The sequence below is a fragment of the Cupressus sempervirens genome, chromosome 5 (assembly GCF_028749045.1).
Source record: "Cupressus sempervirens isolate cs-2001-9-10 chromosome 5, ASM2874904v1, whole genome shotgun sequence".
Taxonomy (NCBI): Eukaryota; Viridiplantae; Streptophyta; class Pinopsida; order Cupressales; family Cupressaceae; genus Cupressus; species Cupressus sempervirens.
The window spans coordinates 506,606,844-506,628,203 of NC_143122.1; the positions used below are offsets into that span (position 1 = coordinate 506,606,844).

Consider the following 21,360-nt stretch of genomic DNA (forward strand, 5'->3'; position numbering starts at 1 on the left):
ATTCACATTTTTTATGTTATTCACATATTTAAGGGCCTTTATGTAACTGAAGAGCCTCTTTACTAATTATGTGGATTAATTTCCTTCCTACTAAACATTATGACAAACAAAAACTGCTTCTATAACATAAATTTGCATAGACCAATCACATTTCAAATAAATCATTTGAATTTTAAAAATAAAATAAAAGAAATAAAATCAAACTTTATAAAAATTATGATTAGATTTTCAAATATAAAAAATACAATATTTTCATTGGTCCAAACTAATTTAGTAGTTGGTAGAAGTGAATGCAATAATATTGCCTACGAGAACACGTAACATGATAGTTATATTTCTTTTATATCTATTAAATGTTATTAACATTAATAAATATATAAACATTTTTAAAAAATAATCTTATTTTTCTATTTATTTTAAAGTTCTTTTAATTCTTTAAAAATTAAAATCTTAATTACCGTGTCTTTACTATATATATATATATATATGTTTTTGATGACCAACACGAATTAGTTAGATAGATCAACTGTTAATACATTTAATTTACTATTTGTTATTTTTTAAAACTTGGAGTTTTGCTTTTCTAAAATTCTAAGAATGATTTTAACATTTTTAGTGAAGAAACTTGGGTGCTATCTAGAGCTTTAGTTAGAAAAAGTTGATGACTGGATAAGAGGATGAATTAGCAGTAAGTTAATAGTGATATGGTTGAGTCCACCGCCAAAACGTACAAGTAAGAAATGAGATACACGTAAGTGGGGCACGGGACATTTGGCGAAGCAGCAGAAGAGCACGAGGAAAGAAATGGGAGGATGGTGCTTACGAAGCACTAGGCACCTCCACTATATATATATATATTGAGATAACGTTACACAGACATAGACATAGACATAGATTGAGACTGAGAGAAGAAATGGCGCACAAGAACAAGAGTGAGATAAGCAGTGCTGTGTTTGTGTTTGTGTTGGCTCTCTGTCTAGTCTTTACCCTCTTCACTGCTCCTGCGAGTGCCATGGGTAAATGAAACAATGCGTGATTACTTGCTTCACTTTGATATGTGATGATGAATGATATGTAACTTGTGTGTAATATGTAATGGCAGGCGCAGGCACAGGAGGGGAAGAGGCGAATCAATATGGTGGGGGAGGTTGCCGCAGGTGTTGCTACTGGAGCGGAGGTTACTGCAGAAGATGCTGCGCTCTTGGTGAAGAACCAGCAGTACATCACTCCCACTCTCATCATCATGACACTGCTCGCCCTTAATGAATATATCATCACTATCTGTACATATTATGTGTCGTAAATACAATAAAAGATGGATACAGAGTGGACAACTCTCTACATCCATCTCCTCTTCTCTACCAACTTCTATCAATAAAGTTTAAGTTGATCGAATTTTCTTTCTATTCTTAATTTATTATCTATCTTACTTTAATATATTTATATTAATTTTCATTGATCATCATCACCACTCTAATACTTGGTTGGACAAAATTTAGATACAAGCAATATGTTTAGTTGGACAAAATTTAAATTTTAAATGCAAAAGATTCATTTATTAATGAGGTAGTTGCAATTTTATCCGTTTTTTAAATGTTGTGTTCACTTTAATTTTTTTAATAATAGTAAAGTAGTTGTTGCTTATCTAATTCTATTAAAAATCGAAGAAATAATTTAACATTACTTATAATTATAATTAGTTATAATTATAGTTATTTATTATTTTGTATTAATATTCTATAAAATTAATTAATTAATTGAATTTCAAAGATATTAGAGATTAAGTTTATAGATTTGCATGCATCAGCTACATTTTTTATAAGTTGTATATGTTTTATAAGTTGTATATGTCATTATAGTTTTTATCTAATTAGAAATTAGTTAGAAATTAGAATTTAAATAAAATCTATAAATTAATTCTAATTATAGTTATTTATTATTTTGTATTAATATTCTATAAAATAAATTAATTAATTGAATTTCAAAGATATTAGAGATTAAGTTTATAGATTTGCATGCATCAGCTACATTTTTTTATAAGTTGTATATGTCATTATAGTTTTTATCTAATTAGAAATTAGTTAGAAATTAGAATTTAAATAAAATTTATAAATTAATTCTAATACATTAAATTCTTGATGTGGTTGATGGTTGAAATTTGATATATTTTTTACATGTTGAGTTCACCACAAATTTTTTTAACAATAGTAAAGTAGTTGTTGCTCATGAACTAGTTCTATCTGATTTAGTAATGGTTAATTATTATTTATTATTTTGTAAGATTAATTTTAATCTTATACATTTTATATAGATTTTATATATTTTTTGAAAATATTAAAGTAGAAAAGAAAAATTTATAAATAATATTTAACTCCAAAAACTTTGCCTAAAAAAGGAGGTAGCCTCTGGAAAATGGAAAAAGGGGTATTATAAGACCAAAACAAATCAACCAATTAAATTGGAAAAAGGGGTATTATAAGACCAAAACAAATCAACCAATTAAATTTGAGAAAAAAAAAATTGTAGAACATATAAAATTGATAAATAAAGAAAAAATTTAACAAATATTTAAATAACCTTAAGAGAGTTCTCTAATTGGTGAAAACTAATTGAGTAATAGGAGAAAGTGAATGCAATATTATATTGCCTATGACAAATACAATAAGTAAAAGAAAATTTGTAGAACATATAAAATTGATAAATAAAGAAAAAATCTAACAAATATTTAAATAACCTTAAGAGAGTTCTCTAATTGGTGAAAACTAATTGAGTAATAGGAGAAAGTGAATGCAATATTATATTGCCTATGACAAATACAATAAGTAATTTGACGTTATTGTCCTTTGAATAGTATTAGTATTATCCTTTGAATGGTATTTTTATATGTCAATAATGGTGAAAACTAATTGAGTAATAGGAGAAAGTGAATGCAATATTATATTGCCTATGACAAATACAATAAGTAATTTGACATTATTGTCCTTTGAATAGTATTAGTATTATCCTTTGAATGGTATTTTTATATGTCAATAAGTAATTTGGCATCGATATATCTATGGTACCCATATACATTGTTATAGTAATATCTTGTGCTTATACTATATTTACTAAAATATTACATTTTCTATAAAATGCCACACAAGTAAATCACCATTAAATGCCAAAAAAAGTCGTAAGAAAAATCAAAATTCATTTGCATTAAAGATAAGTGTTGAAACTAATAGTTTACATTAAATTCAATAAATCATGTTTACATATACAAATCACCCAAGATAAGCACAATTAATAACATCATAATAAGCATGTTCTTATAAGTACAACTGGCATAAGAAAATTAAAGTTCATTTGCATAAAGTGTTGAAACTAATAGTTCCATTAAATTCAATAGATCATAAGTTACATATACGAAAGATAAGTAATAGCATCATAATAAGTATGTGCTTATAAATATAACAAGTAGCCAACCAAATTTTCAAACTATAATTACATCCTATCATCATGATACATAATAGTTTAAGTTCACATGCAAGATCTCGAACTTATCATCAAACATCTCCAATACAGAAGTAGACACAAATCTTACAACATGAATGAAATTACAAGTGCCATTGAATGGGAAGTCCATGTGTAAGATCATATCTCTAAAGCCATCATATCAAAGTCCATCTACTGTAATGAGACGAGAGTGTGGCCTAGACATTTTAATCATCTAACCACATAGTGGTTAGCTCCCTTAAGGTTTTTCCTGACATGAAGACTTCCTCAACCCTACCCAAGAAATCTAGCAACTCTGGATGGTTGGATCAATAAAGATAAGATGTTACCCTTCTTTGAACATGGATTTGGTGCTACAATGTGACTAATCTACTATGCACATATATGCCTAAATAGAAACTAAACATGGATATGGTAGGGAGAAATAAAACATTAGCCATGCATTTTAAACATATGCATTAGATATTCATTTGGCTAAACAATTGCACCAGTTCAAAAGAAAATAGCCAATTGGTAGGTAGTAAGGATATGAAAACATCTACCTTTCCCTATATGCAACATTCAACACCCTTCCATTTAACACTATTTTTTTACAAAAAGAATGTAAAAGAAACATATTTTTATAAAAACCAAGACATTGATAAAGAACGTTGCATACTTCTAAATAAAAACAATAACTCCAAGTCAACTTTATGCCACCCATGGCCAATGAAGACACATTACTAGTGCAAGATTATCTTTTTCCTAACTTAGAATATCATAACTTGGTATGTATCACTATAACATACTAATTAATCAACCATCTTGTTAATTAGAACAATTCACAATGTATATCTTCCTAAGTCTTCTCTTTCTCAGGATTCCATCATGGTGACAATTGGTATATTGACCAAAGTTGCCCACTTCTCACCTATACATACCAATTTCATAGCTCTTCTAGTAGCACAAGTATTCTTGCCAAATATTGTCAGACTCCATGCCATTCCTCGAAAGATCATTTCTAACATAGACGGTCATGTGTGAGGATTATTTGCATCTAGTTGATATTTCCTATAATAATGGGCACCATTCCTACTTACATATGCCACCTTATTAGGGTCTATATGGTGGACTTTGTAGGATACCTTTGAGTTGAGATGGGATTAAGGATAAGGTAGCAATTGGACCCTAGATGGTCAAGGATATGGAGCAATAGGTTATATTGACTAGAAATCATCTAAGAGAGGTACAAGACTATTGGAAATATAAGGTAGGCTAGGTTACTAAGAGGGGAGGGGTGAATCAGGAACCAATAGAACTTCATCTTACTTCACCAATTAATCCTTCATATATCATTCTGATCTAATTGCATGCATGAAAGAATGAAATCAATAAAACATTCATAACACTTTGACACAAGATATGATGGCCCAAAAACCTTCCAATTAGAAAGTAAAACTGAGGTAGGTGTGGTACCCACAAGCTTTAGTATTGCAGTATAAAGTTAACCTGTTAAGGCTTATAATTGACCACTTTTACTGATCTACCCTGTTAGGAGTAACAAGGACTATGAGGTCCACCTTGTTAAAGGGTTTACAAACATACAATGAAGTATGCACTTGGTTAAGAGATTTAACAAAAGATTATTAATTCTACGATATTAAAGGATTTGACTAAAATACCTCTTAAAATGAATCAGTGGATGTTCTTTGATGTGTAACTCTAATTTTTCGAATGAGATTCCTTATATTACAACAATCACCAAGTTGTGATAGATAAATCTCCATTGTACCTTATACTAGTTGAAGCCTTCTTCAATTTGCACTTGTTTACATCGTAATCTTCTTCACATACTTATTTGGATATGATACATTATATTACATATATACCAATCCAATTTATTATCTTTTGGAGTCAACTACAATACCAAATTCATCATAATTTACAAAGTTGACCCAACTATTGTAACTTAGGCGCTGAAGACAAACTTGATGATGTTCTAATACACAAAAAATAGTATCAATGCTTGGCAATCTCTGGCACTTGGTTGAAGTTGAAGCTTGGTCCATACTAATCACTTTTCAAGTAGCTCAAATTCAATCTACACTGTGTGACTTGATGAACATTGAGAAACTTGATAGTATTGAATCACTTGGTTGACACTCCATGACTTAGTAGACACTAGATTCACTAAGTTAACAATGTGATCTCGTTAAACACCATAGAGCTTGGTTAACATTATAGAGCTTAGTTAACACTAGAGTCCCCATCACATCCATTGAATAGCTTGGTAGACACTATTATTCTTGGGTTATACTATAAACTATCTTTGATGCTTGGTAGATACTATGTAGCTCGACATGAACTAAAAATTTTCTATTTAGCTTAGTAGCAACTAAGACACTTGGTTAACACTATTGGATGAATGATAAACTCAATAGAAACTATAGAGCTTGGTAGCAATGCAACCATTTAACTAAGTGTTGAGTCACTGATAGATAAATTGACCTTAATGTCAACAATCTCCCCCTTTGGCATTAGTGAGAAAAACAATATCAAACAAAAATATGAATACTCAAGATTACAAGTCGAAAAACTTCTTTTATCACCATTCTGTGTTTTCAACTCAGTTTTAGCTTCGTGTAGCTATAACTTAGTAACATACTCTATTTTTTTGATTTTTCAAAATTGCTTTTGTAAAGATATTTTCTTCTTATCTTAACATGCATCCGCATATAACTATACTACTCCCCCATACATATCTCTCTCCTATATACATATATTTGGAGTAAAGTATACTTCTCATTCTTTACCAATAGTTTTCTCCCCCTTTGCATATTACTTCACTTCTCCACCTTTTTGACATAAATGCCAAAGGTGTATAATATCTATAAGTTGATACCAAAATGTGACAAGAAATTAGAATGTACATTTAAAATTAGTGTTGGAATTACTTTAGAATAATTGAGAGGTGGGGAGGGGGGGCGGGCGGGGGAGGGGTGTGAATTAGTTATTCAAGGTCCAAATGTCCTATTCAAACTTTTCACTAATTGTAGTGAACCCATTCAACCATTCATTCATTCAAGCCTTAACTTATCTAATCAATAAGTTACTACTATAAACCAACATGCAAGTATAACACATAAGAAATCAACACATGACACAATGATTTATGTGGAAACCCAATTTGAGAAAAACCACCAGTAACATGCTACTCAATTCTCACTCTTCTGAAGTGATGCCCTGTGAAAGGCTTACAACACTAGTTTAAATGTGACCTCGTTAGAGGATTTAAGCACCCTATTAGAAGTGGGCTTGGTTAAAGGACTTTAGAACATTCACTTGGAATGTCACCCTGTTAAAGGATTTACAAATGGCTGTTAGGCCAACCTAAGTCCATAGGATTTTTAGATCTAATACAATTGCTAGAGAGTATTAGAAAATCTTGACCTAACTACAACATACAACTTCTCTTGCAGATCTTAGATCACTTCTCAACACATACCCTTGCCTGGCCTTCAATCTTTGCAACTCTTGATAGATTTTCCTCCTTTCAATCTTAGTCCTCTTGAGTCTCCATGCTCAATGTACCAGTGCAATCATCTCTTCATGACCTATACTCTTCCTTCTCCTAGATGTCTCCTCCTTGACACCCTTCTAACTACTTCATAGATTTGGCTCTTCAGCAGCAATAGTATTAGCAACCCTTTGATTCTTGGTCTATGACTCCTTAGATAGAAGTCTTGGAGTACCTTTTCCTACTCTATTCTTCCATTCTTTAATTTCAATTCACATGGATTAGGCAGGATTCATTACATCTAACCCATATTTTGTTTCCTCTAGAAGCTTCTTGAATAATCCTTTAGAATTTTTCCAAAAATGGTTTACATAGGATTCTATGCCACTGACTCATCATCCTTATCTTCCAACTCATTCAAAAAATTCAATGTAACCACTATGTCGGCTTAGATTTGGTGAATCTTTTTTATTTGAAATAATGTAGTAGCTCGACACTATTGAAATACTGGTGCTTGGCACATACTATGTTACTCGGCATCAACTATGTTTTTCTTGATGCTCGGCACCTGAAGATCACTTGGTACCAACTAAGAATTTTTTGATGCTTGGCTCCTAATCTTTACTAGGCACCTAAAGATTACTCAGCACACACTAGAAATTTCTATTACTCGGTTTCAACTAAGAATTTTCTCAGCTTCAACTAACTTGCTCAACACCCACTAATGATCTTAGCTTAAGCTTTGCATTCTTCTGTGTTACAACTTCTTCTTCCAATATTTCTAAGTGTGACCAATCTTTGTATCCTTGAGTATATCATTAATACATTATTTAACCATTGTCTTAACTGATCCTTGTACTTCATTACATCATCATAACTCAACCTTTCCCTTAGGTGCTCTTGTTACATCTTGTTGATCAAATCCTCTTCATCAATCAACTAAGTGATAGTACTTGGGTCTTATAAGAAAATATCATTCCTACAAATAGCAGGTTTGACATCAATGACAAAACAATGATTGAAAACAACAATTTTCCTCCTTTACAACAATCTCCCTCTTTGATCTTCAACAATGAACTTTTCAATCATATTTCCAACAATCTCCCTCTTTAGCATTGATGGAAAACCAAACTAATCAACCATCAAACTAAACTATTCAACCATAAGCTTACTAGGTTAGAATAGTAAGTCAAATGCCAAAAAGTAAATTGTAACTTCACATTTCCTTCTTCATTTCAACTTCTCCCTCTTTGCTGTTGTATCCTTGTTCTTAGTCTTTCTCCCTCTATATTGCTCATCTTCTGCTGTTCTGATCAACTTCTAATTATTTTTGTTAATTTCTCCCTCTATATTCATTTGATTAGTTTTAAACATCTTATATCTCCCTCTTTGACAACAATGCCAAAGACATATTAGCATCTTGATATGCAAGAGTAGCTTTTACAGGTTCATTCAATTTCTCCCTCTATCACCTTGCTTGTGACTGATTTGGAACTTCAACTCATCAACTACTTTAGGCATGGATCTCAAAGTAAACATCCTCTACATCAATGTATCAAATCTTCAACATTCTGCTCATTTGATGCAGGGTAGTCTTGCTTTCGTTTTAGGTAGCCTTGGCTAGGGGCATCACCCCTAACTTTCTAAGATAATCAAAAGCATCTTTTGGTAGTGCTTTTGTGAAGATATCAGCAATTTGTTCCTTTGAGCTAACATATTCCATCTTCACTTATTTTTCTTCCACCAGCTCTCTTACATAGTGATACTTGATTGCAATATGCTTAGTTTTAGCATGCATTATTGGATTCTTTGATACATTGATAGTACTTGTATTATCACAATAAAGTATCATAGGTTAATTTACTTTTTCCTTCATACCTTGCAGCAAATGTTTGATCCATATAATATTGGTGTAGTTTATAGCAATTGCAACATATTTAGCTTTAGTAGTAGATTGTGAGGTGCAACTTTTCTTTTTCCCTGGTCTAAGTAATCAACCTTTGTCCTAAGAAAAGTGCTCCTCCACTAGTGCTTTTTCTATCATCAATGTTACCTCCCCAATCTACATTAGTGTAGGTTTCTAGTTCAAACTTCTCATTCCTCTTATAGTATAAACCAAATTCATCAGTTCCTTTCAGGTATCTCAATATTCTCTTCACTTCCATTAAGTGATTTTCTCTAAGATTGGTAAAAAGTCTTGCTACTATTCCAACAACTAATGCAATGTCTAGTCTACTATGTACAACATATTGTAACTTTCTAATTATTGACCTATACAATGTTTGATTTAATTCAACAGACTCATCATTCTTGGATAGTTTATGGCCTGTTGTCATTGGTGTGTTGACTGGTTTTGAGTCTTCTAGCCCAAATGTTTTGAGTACTTCCTTAATGTATTTACATTGTGTCACAAATATGCCATGCTTCAACTGATGTACTTGTAATCCAAAAAAGAATTTGATTTCTCCAAACATTGACATCTCAAATTCATGCTTCATTTGATCAGCAAAATCTTTCCATAAAACATCTTTTCCTCCAAATATTATATCATCAACAAAGATTTATGATATCAAAATGTCTTTACCTTCCTCAGCTTTGATGTACAAGTTGTTGTTATCATCTGTTCTTTCAAATCCTATCTTCATAAGATATTTGTGCAACCTCTCATACCATGCTCTAGGTGCTTGTTTCAATCCATAAAGTGCTTTGTGTAGCTTGCAAACCATGTCCTTGTTCTTCTCATCAACAATCCCTCTGGTTCTTCTATGTAAACTTCCTCTTCCAGTATACCATTCAGAAAAGTAGACTTCACATCCATTTGGTACACTTTGAAACCTTTATATGCATCATATGCAAGCAATGTTCTTACTTCTTCCATTCTTGCAATAGGGCAAATGTCTCTCCATAATCCAGTCCTTCTTCTTGTGCATAGCCTTTCCAAACTAGTTTGGCTGTGTTTCTTGTTATCTCACCATTCTTATCAAGTTTGTTTCTAAACACCCATTTTGTACCAATCAAATTCTTATCAGCTAGTCTAGGAACTAGAGACCATGTTTTGTTCTTCTCAATCTAATCTATCTCTTCTTCCATGGCTTTATACTAGTCATCATCTTGTAGTGCATCTTTCACTTTTTTGGGTTCAACCTTGCTTAGTAGATATGATTCACTTCTGAGCCTATTCCTTGTCATTGGTATGGCATCCTTGTCACTAATGATTTGATCTATAGTGTGATTTTTTCTTGTGTACTTGGATAATATGGGTTCAATCCTTCTTTCCATGTTTGATCCTTCAACTTTAGAGTCATTTCATTCTTCTTCATCTAGCATTTCATCATTCCTTTCCTGCATACTATTTTTAGAATCAAAATGTGCATTTTCTACATTCTACAACTCAACTTCTGAATGCAGCTCGGCATTCACTAGTTGTGACTTGACAGAGATTGAAGTTTTTTGCTAATTCCCAACTTGATTTGTAGCATTGTCTTCAACTGTCATTCCTTCATAAAAGTATACAAAAGATCTATAATCCTTTGTTTTCTTTGACTCATCAACCTGAACTTCTGCATGTTCATCAAAATTTATATTTGCACTCTCCACAACTTTGTTAGTGTTAGTATTCAAACACTTATATGCCTTACTTCTAGTGGAGTATCTAAGGAATATGCCTTCATCACTTTTTGCATCAAACTTTTCATTTCTAGTATCTTTGAGAATATAGCATTTACAACCAAAATTTTTGAAATGTTTAACATTAGGTGAATGACCATACCACAATTCAAAATGTGTTGCATTTGTACCTTTCTTGACTTGAACTCTATTCAATGTGTAGACTACAGTACTTACAGTTTCTCTCTAATACTTTAATGCAACATTTTTCTCCATCATCAAGGTTCTAGCACAGTCAATCATTGACCTATTCCTCCTTTTAGCAATACCATTATATGGTGGATTTCTTAGTGTTGATGTTTACCTTTTGATACCTTTGTCATTGTAGAATATTTCAAACTCTCTTGATGTGAACTCAACTCCTCTGTCTGACCTTAGGAATTTTAGGTTCTTTCCTATTTCTTTCTCAACTCTAGCTAAATACCACTTAAACATTTGAAATGCATTAGATTTTTTCTTTAAGAACATAGCATTCATCATCTACAAATAGCATTATGTATTTGTCTCCTAAGTAGCTTTGCACTTCTATTAGGCCACATAAGTCTATATGAACTAACTCTAGTACTTCATTGGAAGTGTATGTTTTTCTTTTGAAACTAGACTTAGTGATCTTCCCTAGTTGATATTGTTTGCACATTGTGTTTTCAAATTTCTTCAACTCGAGCAACCCTCTAACTTTCTTTTTCATGCTGATGCTAATCAGATTATCAAAGTTAACATGATACAACCTTTTATGCCACAACCACACATTATCAATTCTAACAACAAGACATGTTGCATCTTCCATATCTAGGTAAAATAGATTACTCCTAGTTTATTCACCTTTTTTCTATTAGATTTCCATCAGTGTCATAGATCTTGGTAGTTTTGCTTCCAAATTCAACTTTGCAACCTACATTGCCTAACTGTGATACACTCAACAATTTGTAGTTCAATCCTTCAACATAGTATGCATTATCACATGAAATTTTCTCTGTAAGTTTGATAGAATCTATTTCTTTGATTTGACATGGGGTATCATTATCAAATCTAACACTATTTACTTTTATCTCTTGTCATGTGATGTGAGCATCCATTGTCTATGATCCACTTGTCATTCTTGTTCACACAAGTAACCAATGATGTTGCTTCATCTTCATCTTTATCCGATTCATCCTTCATGGCTGCATAGACTACTTCATCATCATTCTCGTCAAAATCTTCTTCAACAATGTAGCATCTCTTGCCTTTCTCTTTGTTGTCATCTTCTCTTTTCTTCCTATACTTGTTTCTCTTCATCTGTGAACATCTTGTATCTATATGACCTACTTCATTGCAATTGAAACATATGATAGGGAGCTTACCTTTAAATTTTTATTTGCCTCTATGGAATCTCCTACCTAGTAGTGCTTCTAACTGTTCCATAGTGCTTCTAACTGTTCCACATCTTCCTCATCTGTGTTGCTATCACTAGATGCATGTTTTTCTTTTCTTCTTTTCTTGCTTGATGTGTCCTCCTCAGTATCTTTTATTGTCATCTTGGCCTTGAAAGTAGATTCAAGGTTCTTAGGTCTATAGTTGTCAAAAATGGATAGCTCAAATGTAGTAAGTCTTCCCACTATTCCTTCAAAGGTTAGTGTGTTCCCTTGTACACACCGCAGCTCTTGGATGGCTAAAACTCTAATATGATAGATATGAAGTAGAGTTCTTAAGTATTTGATGATGGTTGTTTCTTCTTCCAATTGTCCATCTAGACTTCTTATTGCACTCACCACTTCTTTCATTCTTGTAGCATACTAAGCAACATTTTCACCTTCCTCCATCTTCATATCATCAAATTTTCCTCTCAAACTTTCTCTCTTTTCTCTCTGGACATTCTAATCTCCTCCATAAATTTTTGAAAGTTGTCCTTGTTGAGCTTGGAAACTTCTCTCTTGGACATCTTGATCTTTCTTCTTCTAGTACCTTGAAACTAAATGAGCAAATGGCTCTGATACCAATTGTTAGAATTGCTTTAGAATAACTGAGGAGGGGGGGTGGGGGGGTGGGGTGAATCAGTTATTCAAGGTCCAAATGTCTTATTCAAACTTTTCACTAAGTGTAGTGAACCCATTCAACCATTCATTCATCCAAGCTTTAACTTATCTAATCAACAAGTTACTATAAATTAACAGGCAAGTATAACACATAAGAAATCAACACATGACACAGTGATTTATGTGGAAACCCAATTTAGGAAAAACCATTAGTAACATGCTACTCAATTCTCACTCTTCTGAAGTGATGCCCTATGAAAGGCCTACCCTATTAAAGGCTTACAACACATTGTTAAATGTGACCTTGTTAGAAGATTTAACCACCTTGTTAGAAGTGGGCCTGGTTAAAGGACTTTAGAACATTCACTTGGAATTTCACCCTATTAAAAGATTTACAAATGGTTGTTAGGCCAACCTAAGTCCATAGGATTTTTAGATCTAATACAATTGCTAGAGAGTATTAGAAAATCTTGACCTGACTACAACATACAACTTATCTTGCAGATCTCAGATCACTTCTCAACTCATACCCTTGCCTGGCCTTCAATCTCTACAACTCTTGATAGCTTGTCCTCCTTTCAAGATTAGTCCTCTTGAGTCTCCATGCTCAATGTACCAGTGCAATAATCTCTTCATGACCTATACTCTTCCTTCTCCTAGAAGTCTCCTCCTTGACACCTTTCTAACTACTTTGCAGATTTGGCTCTTTGGTAGTAACAGTATTAGTAGCCCTTTGCTTCTTTGTCTATGAATCCTTAAATAGAAGTCTTGGAGTACCTTTTCCTACTTGATTCTTCCATTCTTTAATTTCAATTCTCATGGATTAGGTAGGATTCATTGAATCTAACCCATATTCTATTTCCTCTAGAAACTCCTTGAATAATCATTTAGAATTCACCCAAAAATGATTTACATAGGATTCTATGCCACTGACTCATCATCCTTATCTTCCAACTCATTCAAAAAATTTAATGTAACCACTATGTCAGCTTAGATTTGGAAAATCTTCATCATCTGAAATAATGCAGCAACTCGACACTATTGAAATACTGGTGCTCGACACATACTATGTTACTTGGCATCAACTATATTTTTCTTGATACTCAACACCTAAAGATCACTCAACACCAACTAAGAATTTTATGATGGTTGGCTCCTGATCTTCACTTGGCACCTGAAGATTACTTAGCACAAACTAGAAATTTCTATTACTTTACTTCAACCAAGAATTTTCTTGGCTTCAACTAACTTGCTCAACACCCACTAATAATCTTAGTTTAAGCTTTGCATTCTTCCTTGTTACAACTTCTTCCTCCAATATTTCTAAGTGTGACTGATCTCTGTATCTTTGAGTATATCATTAATACATTATTTAACCATTGTCTTAACTGATCCTTGTACTTCATTACATCATCATAACTCAACCTTTCCCTTAGGTGCTCTTGTTACATCTTGTTGATCAAATCCTCTTCATCAATCAACTAAGTACTTGGATCTTATAATAAAATATCATTCCTACAAATAGCAAGTTTGACATCAATGACAAAATAGTGATTGAAAACAGTAATCTTCCTCCTTTACAACAATCTCCCTCTTTGATCTTCAATAATGAACTTTTCAATCATATTTCCAACAATTAGTATGATACTCTTGTCCCAATTCTCTTGTAATACCTTACTTGCATGCAAGGCTATCTAAACTTCTATTGATAATTCCATCATGTGGAAAGCTATGGAGAAGTTGTTATCATGAATAAGAGTCTTTGCATGTGCAATGTGCTTCTGCAATGCATCCATGTTTGGAAGAATCATGCCCTAAATTTTTGCAAGTGTGGCCCTAATTCTAGCTTCTTCCCTCAATAATTTTGCCTGTAGATTTGTCAGATATCCGATCCTTGTGTAATGTGCAGAGCTATAACTTAGATCAAGTGACAACTAGTGTACACTTGCGTTCATCTCCTCATCTATCTTGGACAATTTATCCCTGATCTCCTTTGTGAAGATAAATGTGCCACTTAGTTTGACAAACAATGAAATAAAATTGTTGACAAATGTTTCTAGTGAAGCAAGAATGTTAGATAGTTCTACTTGATCTATTGCAATCTTTAGTGCAACTTTCTCCAACACTTTGTTTTCAAACTTTCTTTCAACTCTTTGTAGTAGTTTTTCCTATCCATTCAAATCTTCATTATATTTGTGGACATTTTCAGTTAGTTGATCCAAAATAGGTTGTTTTCTATCAACCTCAATACTCAAAGCATCAACAAATATGCTCTTTATGTCCTCAAGGACTTGATTTTTAATTTTTGTCTCTTCTCTAAGCTTCTGTTGCTTAGCCCTTTTCTTCAATAGTTCACCTAGGGTATCCATTTGATTAGGAGTGAGGATAGAGATATCCCAATTTAGAATAACAATGTACTCATCCAAATCAATTTATTCCTCTTCTTCTTTACCCTCATTTAGAACTTTAGTGCTCGGTTGAGACTATTCTCAACTATCATTACACTAGCTATGGATACACTTGGAATAGAAAAAAATGTAGAAATAGATGGAATATCAATAAATGTACAAATGACACTAAAAATAGGAATACCTTGTTGTTGCTTGGTCAAGCCTGATGATGGAGGAGCTTGTTGCTCAGTAGATGAAGCATTGGGCACTTTAGTAAATGAAATACTAGGCAATACATATCGAGAGAATGGTTGGGTGTTTGGTGTAGTAGTGGTAATGACAACCAACTTGGCAGGAGCCTTCCATAAGCCTAATTACACTAAGGCTTTTTGCAGAGAGTGAGGAAATCAATTGATGACCAATGCTACAATATTCTCTACATCAATTTACTCAATGCTCTATATTTCTGGAAGACTTTCCTTAATGGCTTCCTATCCTTCTTCTTCATCATTTAGATCAACATAATCTAATTTATCATCCTTTATTTCTTCTTCTTCTTCTTCTTCTTCTAGATCCTCATCACCACCATCCTTATCATTGACATGCACCACAAAGTCTACTGGTTTGTGCAATCCATATATGTTTCTCCATAGGGTAGAAATAGATTGTACCACAGATTCAACATCCTTAAGAAATATTATACAAGTATATAATTTGAGAGTGATTTTCTTCTCATTCTACTTCTAGGATTCCTTCACCTCTTTCTCATTGAGACTTGGCATAAGTTGTCTTAAGGTTTGACTTGGCATAAGTTGTCTCTTCATTGCACTTTCCCATCTAGGTTTAACTTCATCAAATATTTTTTGTAAAAGCTCACAAGGTGAGTATTTCCATTTTCCCAATTTTGTCACAAGTGTATCTTCTATCTACTTTTTCTCCTTTTCATTCTAAGTCTCATACTTAAGAGACTTAAAACTTGCCATGTTAGATCCTTGTTCCATATTATTCAATTTTTCTTGAAGTGTAGGTGCAAACCTTTTAAATATTATCTATTCTACTTCATCTTCACCTAACTTCAAATTCTTCTTGGACTTAGCTACTCTTCTTGTAAATACAACAGGGGAGGACTTAGTAGGTCTAGTTATAATAACTTTCCCCTTCTTCTTTAGAGGATCTTCCTTCTCAGATTTAGTTTCTTCTATTTCTTCCTCTTCATCTTCTACATTATCTCCTTTGCCTTCGATAGGCATAAGAGGAGAACTTGATGATTTTGCATTCTTGATTATCTTTTCTATCCTCTTTCTTCCTCTCCTTACTGCTTGAGGTAGCTTGATCTCAAGCTCAATTCTTGCCTTGGATTCATCATAGGTTCCAAAATAGTTGGCTTTAGGATCTTACCCTAGCCCATCTTAACACACCTAACTTTTTCACTTGCGATACACTATTTTGGTACAAAAGGGATATTATGAAAATGGTTATTTTTATCATATAGACTATGTGATGATTTGATGTGATGTTACTTAGGACATGCTTATATTTATAGGCTTATGATCTATTTGTCATGATGATACTATTTTCATATATTCATAGTGGTATTTTGATTACTTGTACTATGGTTTCTATGATATGTTAATTACTCATGTTTTAGCATACTTTTTTTTTGTCTTATGATTCATATGTCATGAATGTTAATGGGAAGGAATTAGAAATTTTTATTTACATTTGATTTTCTTATATTGGTGATGTAGGGAGATATAGGGGCTTAAGTACAACATATGGAATAAAGTCAACTCGAAAGCATCAATACCCCTACTTAGAGATGCACACTAAAGCTACACATAAATTAATGAAACCAAATAGAACACAAGGTCACATGCAAAATATTTGAAGGTGTAATTATTTTACTTCAAATATAAAGAAACCACACCATGCCTGACTATGAGGCCTTCCAGGTTGTGGTCTTATACAAAATAAAAATTACATGATCTCAAAGCCTTATCTCACATATTCTATCTTCTTTCTATAAGAATGCTACTTTCCTACATCTAACCAAGCTTATTTTGTAACTAGTTAAGCCACAAGTCAGTTAGTCAGGAATTTAATTCCAATATAGGTCCATACTTGGAAGAGTAAACCAAGATCCACACAAATGATGCTATTAAATGATGCAAACTTAAAGGTAGGTCCACATGGGTTCTAGGATTCAACTCCTAATTCTGTAAGACACTATGTAATCAATGAAAACTGCACCAATTGTATCAACACTCTTTATAGGATGAAAATAGCAGGAAAATAGGACCTCAAAAAATGACACAAAACTTGAGAAATATAAAACATAAGAATGTGTACACTTAGGACAATAATCTAGGATAGGTTGTCAACATGATGAAAATTATGCATAACATGATAGCAAAAGAAAAAATGAATACTTCACAAACAATGAATTGGTACTTTTTTTGGTTGATGCAAGATTTCTCAAAGACCCAAGATACTCTTGCATTAGACACCAGGGGTTAATAAAGAGATTATTTCCACATTGGGCATGCCTGATATTCTAACTTTAATCATAAAGATCCAATTTAACTTTTGTAGTCTCTTCAATTGGTTTATCTTTCCACAGAGCTAGCTATTCTATGTAGTCTTTTCCTCTAGTGCTTTTACTTACTCTGCTGCTCTAGGTCTTCTCATTGCTATCTATTTTACTCTTAGGATAATAAAAGTTACTTTCTAGCCTATCATCTAATTCAAAATACTCAAAGATATCTACAATGTTGAATATAATCTAAATATCCATATCTTTTGGTAATTCAACTTCAAAAGCATTTCTCTATCAAATTTTCATAGAATCTTACAAGGATCAAACTTCTTCATCTTCAACTTACTATAGGTACCAAATCGGAATATATTTTTCTTCAAGTGAATCATCACCTCATCACCAACTTCAAAATATTTATGTCTCCTAATCTTATCAACTCTCTATTTGTATTCTATATTACTATCTTATAAGTACATTTTAACTTCCTTATGTAGAGCCTTCATGAAATCTACAAATTATTTAGCTTTGAAACTTCTCTTTATCTCAAGTTTTAGATTTCTCAATTTAGTATTTCCCTTAGGATTCATTCTAATAACAAACTAAAAAGGTGTTTTCTTAGTTCTCTTGTTTACAAAATTATTGTATGTGACTCTGCTTGTACCAAAATACAATCCTGATTAGTAGGGCTTATCTCCAACCAAACATCTCAAGAAATTACCCAAACTTTTATTCATGACTTTAGTTTTTCCTTATGTTTGTGGATGAAATGTAGAACTAAACTTCAACTCTTTATTCAGCTTCTTCCAAAGTGCCCTCCAAAAATAACTAGTAAACTTAGTATCTCTATTTGAAACAATAGTTTTAGGAAATCTAAGCAATATTACCACTTCCTTAAAGAATAATTCAGCCACATGTACAACATTAGATGTCTTCTTACAAGGTAGGAAATGAATTTTTGATAATCTATCCACTACCACTAAAATAGAATCATTACCTGTTTGAGTTTCAGGAAAACCAAGAACAAAACCATACTGATATCTTCCCAAGGCTTATCGAGAATAGGCAATGGTGAACACAATCCTAGATTTGGACTAGTTCCTTTTGTTGTTTGACAAATTCTACAACTTCTCACCATCCTCTGCACATCCTTATAAATATGCAACCAGAAGTATGTATCCAAAATCAGCTTCATTATCTTATCAATCCCAATATGTCTAGCAAGTCTGCCACTATACTTCTCCTTGATGGTATTCTCTTTCATAGATCCCCTAGGTATACACAACTAAATTCTCTTAAACAACATAACTTCCTGAATGAAATATTCAATCCACTAATCTCTCACTATCTATTCCTTACAAGTCTTCTACAGTTATACAAAATCAAGATCAATTTCATATAAATACTTCAAATCATTAAACTTAGGTACCTCAACTCTCATTTTTGTAAAGAATTTCCTTCTACTCAAATCATCAACAACCTTGTTTGACTGTTTAGTTGTATATTTCAAAGAAAACAAAAAAAATTGCAAAAATGCAATCCACTTCATGTCTCTAATTCAACTTGTTCTAACTTCCCAAATACTACAAATCTTTATGGTTAATATGCAACACAAAATCCTTAGGCATCAAATACTATCTCCATTTCTTCAAATCTTTAACAAATGGCATAGAGTTATTGATCATAAAATAGATATGTTCACTTAGCATCATTCAATTTCTCACTAAAAAAACTTATAGGTCTTCCTTCTTGACTTAAAATAGCTCTAATAACACTTCCACTAGCATCACATTCCACTTAAAACACTTTACTAAAATTAGGCAAAGCAAATGTAGGAAATTATGCAATCCTCTATTTCAATGTTTCAAAACTCTTTTGTGCTCCATGTGTCCATTTGAAATCCTTTGTATCTCCTCTCATAGTCTCATTCATAGTATTATAAATAAAACTAAAATTTCTAGTAAACTTCCTATAAAACATTTCCAATCCATGAAATGATCTTACCTCTCCAACATTTTAACATGTGGGACAATTAAGTATAACTTTCACCTTCTCAGTATCCATCTTCAAACCATCAGTTGAAATTAAAAAATTAAGATACACATTTCTTCCTTCATAAATGAACATTTCTTCAAGATAATCAATAATTTCACCTCTTTTAATATCTCCAATACTTGCTTGATATGCTCAAGATGCTCTTCCTTATTTTTACTAAATATCAAAATGTCATCTAGATATACAATCACAAAATTACCCAAGAATCTTTTCAAAACTTCATTTATCAACCTCATGATAAAAGTATTGTAATCACCTAAAAATGGTCATCTAGACTATTAGCCCCCTTTTCAAAATTTTGGCTAAATTAAGTTAATCATTTACCTAGACCAAATTGCTAATAATCAATTTATTTGGTTATAACTTATAGTTTGACTATGCTATCCTAAGTTCATTATTTGATTAAAAGAACATGTCCCCTTTTAATTAAATAAAAGACCCCATTCTTCTAACCCACTTAAAGTGCACACATAAAGTCCTTTTTCTATTTTGCAATTAAAAGAAAAAGTTTTGTGACTTTTGTCTTATATGACAAGTCAACTTTTACTATTGGTTGACTTGTGTGTGCACATGGATCACTCCTCTTTTCAAATTCCACCATTGATCATCCACCATCTTCATCTTGATCTCTACCGTTCATACGACTTTAAAAGGGAGAGAGCTTTCCCCCTCAAAGGATCCATCCTCATTTTGAATATTGTTATGCTACAAGTTTTCTAACAAGTTTCTTCGGAGCTTTGTGGAGAACTTCTATTTCTTGTCTACATTCTCTCATACCATAGCATTTTAGCTTAGATTCATGTTGCATGTTAGTTTAGCTTCTATTTTGCAATAATCTATCTCACATAGCTTAATATTTGGATTGTAACACTCTCATCCATGCTTAGAATAGCTGCACTTTTCATATTCATTCTAGTTTAATCTTTAGTTGCATTGCATTCTTAAGGAACTCCTTGGGACATTTGCATTCTTGCATCTTGTCTTTGGAACTTCCCATTGCATGGTTTACTAGCAAGAAGAGTATTCCTAAGGCTCAACTAAGAGCCCTTGAACTTGAAATACACTCTCTTGCACTCCATGGATAGGGAGGTCTAAGTCGGCATCTAAGTATTCCAAACTCATGGAATCATTTGGATAGAAGGGTTTAGAGTGGGACACTTTTGAGTGTACATTTTTGGCGCCCAACGTGGGGCTTGAATCAAGTTTTTAGCTCCATTTTCTTTCATTTCTTATCTCTAATTTTTTTTACAGCAACATATTGGATCTAAGCAAGTGCTTTTGTACAATTATCACTTTGGTTTGAAGGCGAACCCTTAAGTAGATTGATTTGAAGGCCAAAAATCTAGTTGGTTTAAAGATTTGATCATATCTTTTAAACCACTTGAATTTTGGTTCTGAATTTTTTTTTGCAAGTTTAGTATATGTCCAATATGTCTTAGTCTGATTTTCAGAGCATTTTGACATTATTTGTGGGAGTTATGATTTTTTCTTTTTTTTTTTTAATAAAAAGCCATTTTTGATCGCAAATCAGCGCATTTGTTGAAAAAACTTACATTTTTAGATTTTTTTTTGAATTCTAAGAGGGGTACTCTCTTTTTTTTTTGACTTTTGAGGTCGTATTAGGGATCAAAAATTTGATTTGATAAATCTAGTATGTTTTGACAAAATGGGTCCCTAGGGCACAAATGAAGAGATTTTTTTGAATTTCTT

The 21,360-nt window shown here is 32.4% G+C and overlaps 1 long non-coding RNA gene across 1 annotated transcript; it reads left to right on the forward strand.

The window, feature by feature from the left end:
• The first annotated feature begins 902 nt into the window (after positions 1 to 902).
• On the forward strand, positions 903 to 1,406 carry LOC149556934 (uncharacterized). The gene is made up of 2 exons (XR_016352378.1): positions 903 to 1,016; positions 1,103 to 1,406. It is a non-coding gene; the product is annotated as an uncharacterized LOC149556934 (long non-coding RNA).
• Positions 1,407 to 21,360: the final 19,954 nt, after the last annotated feature.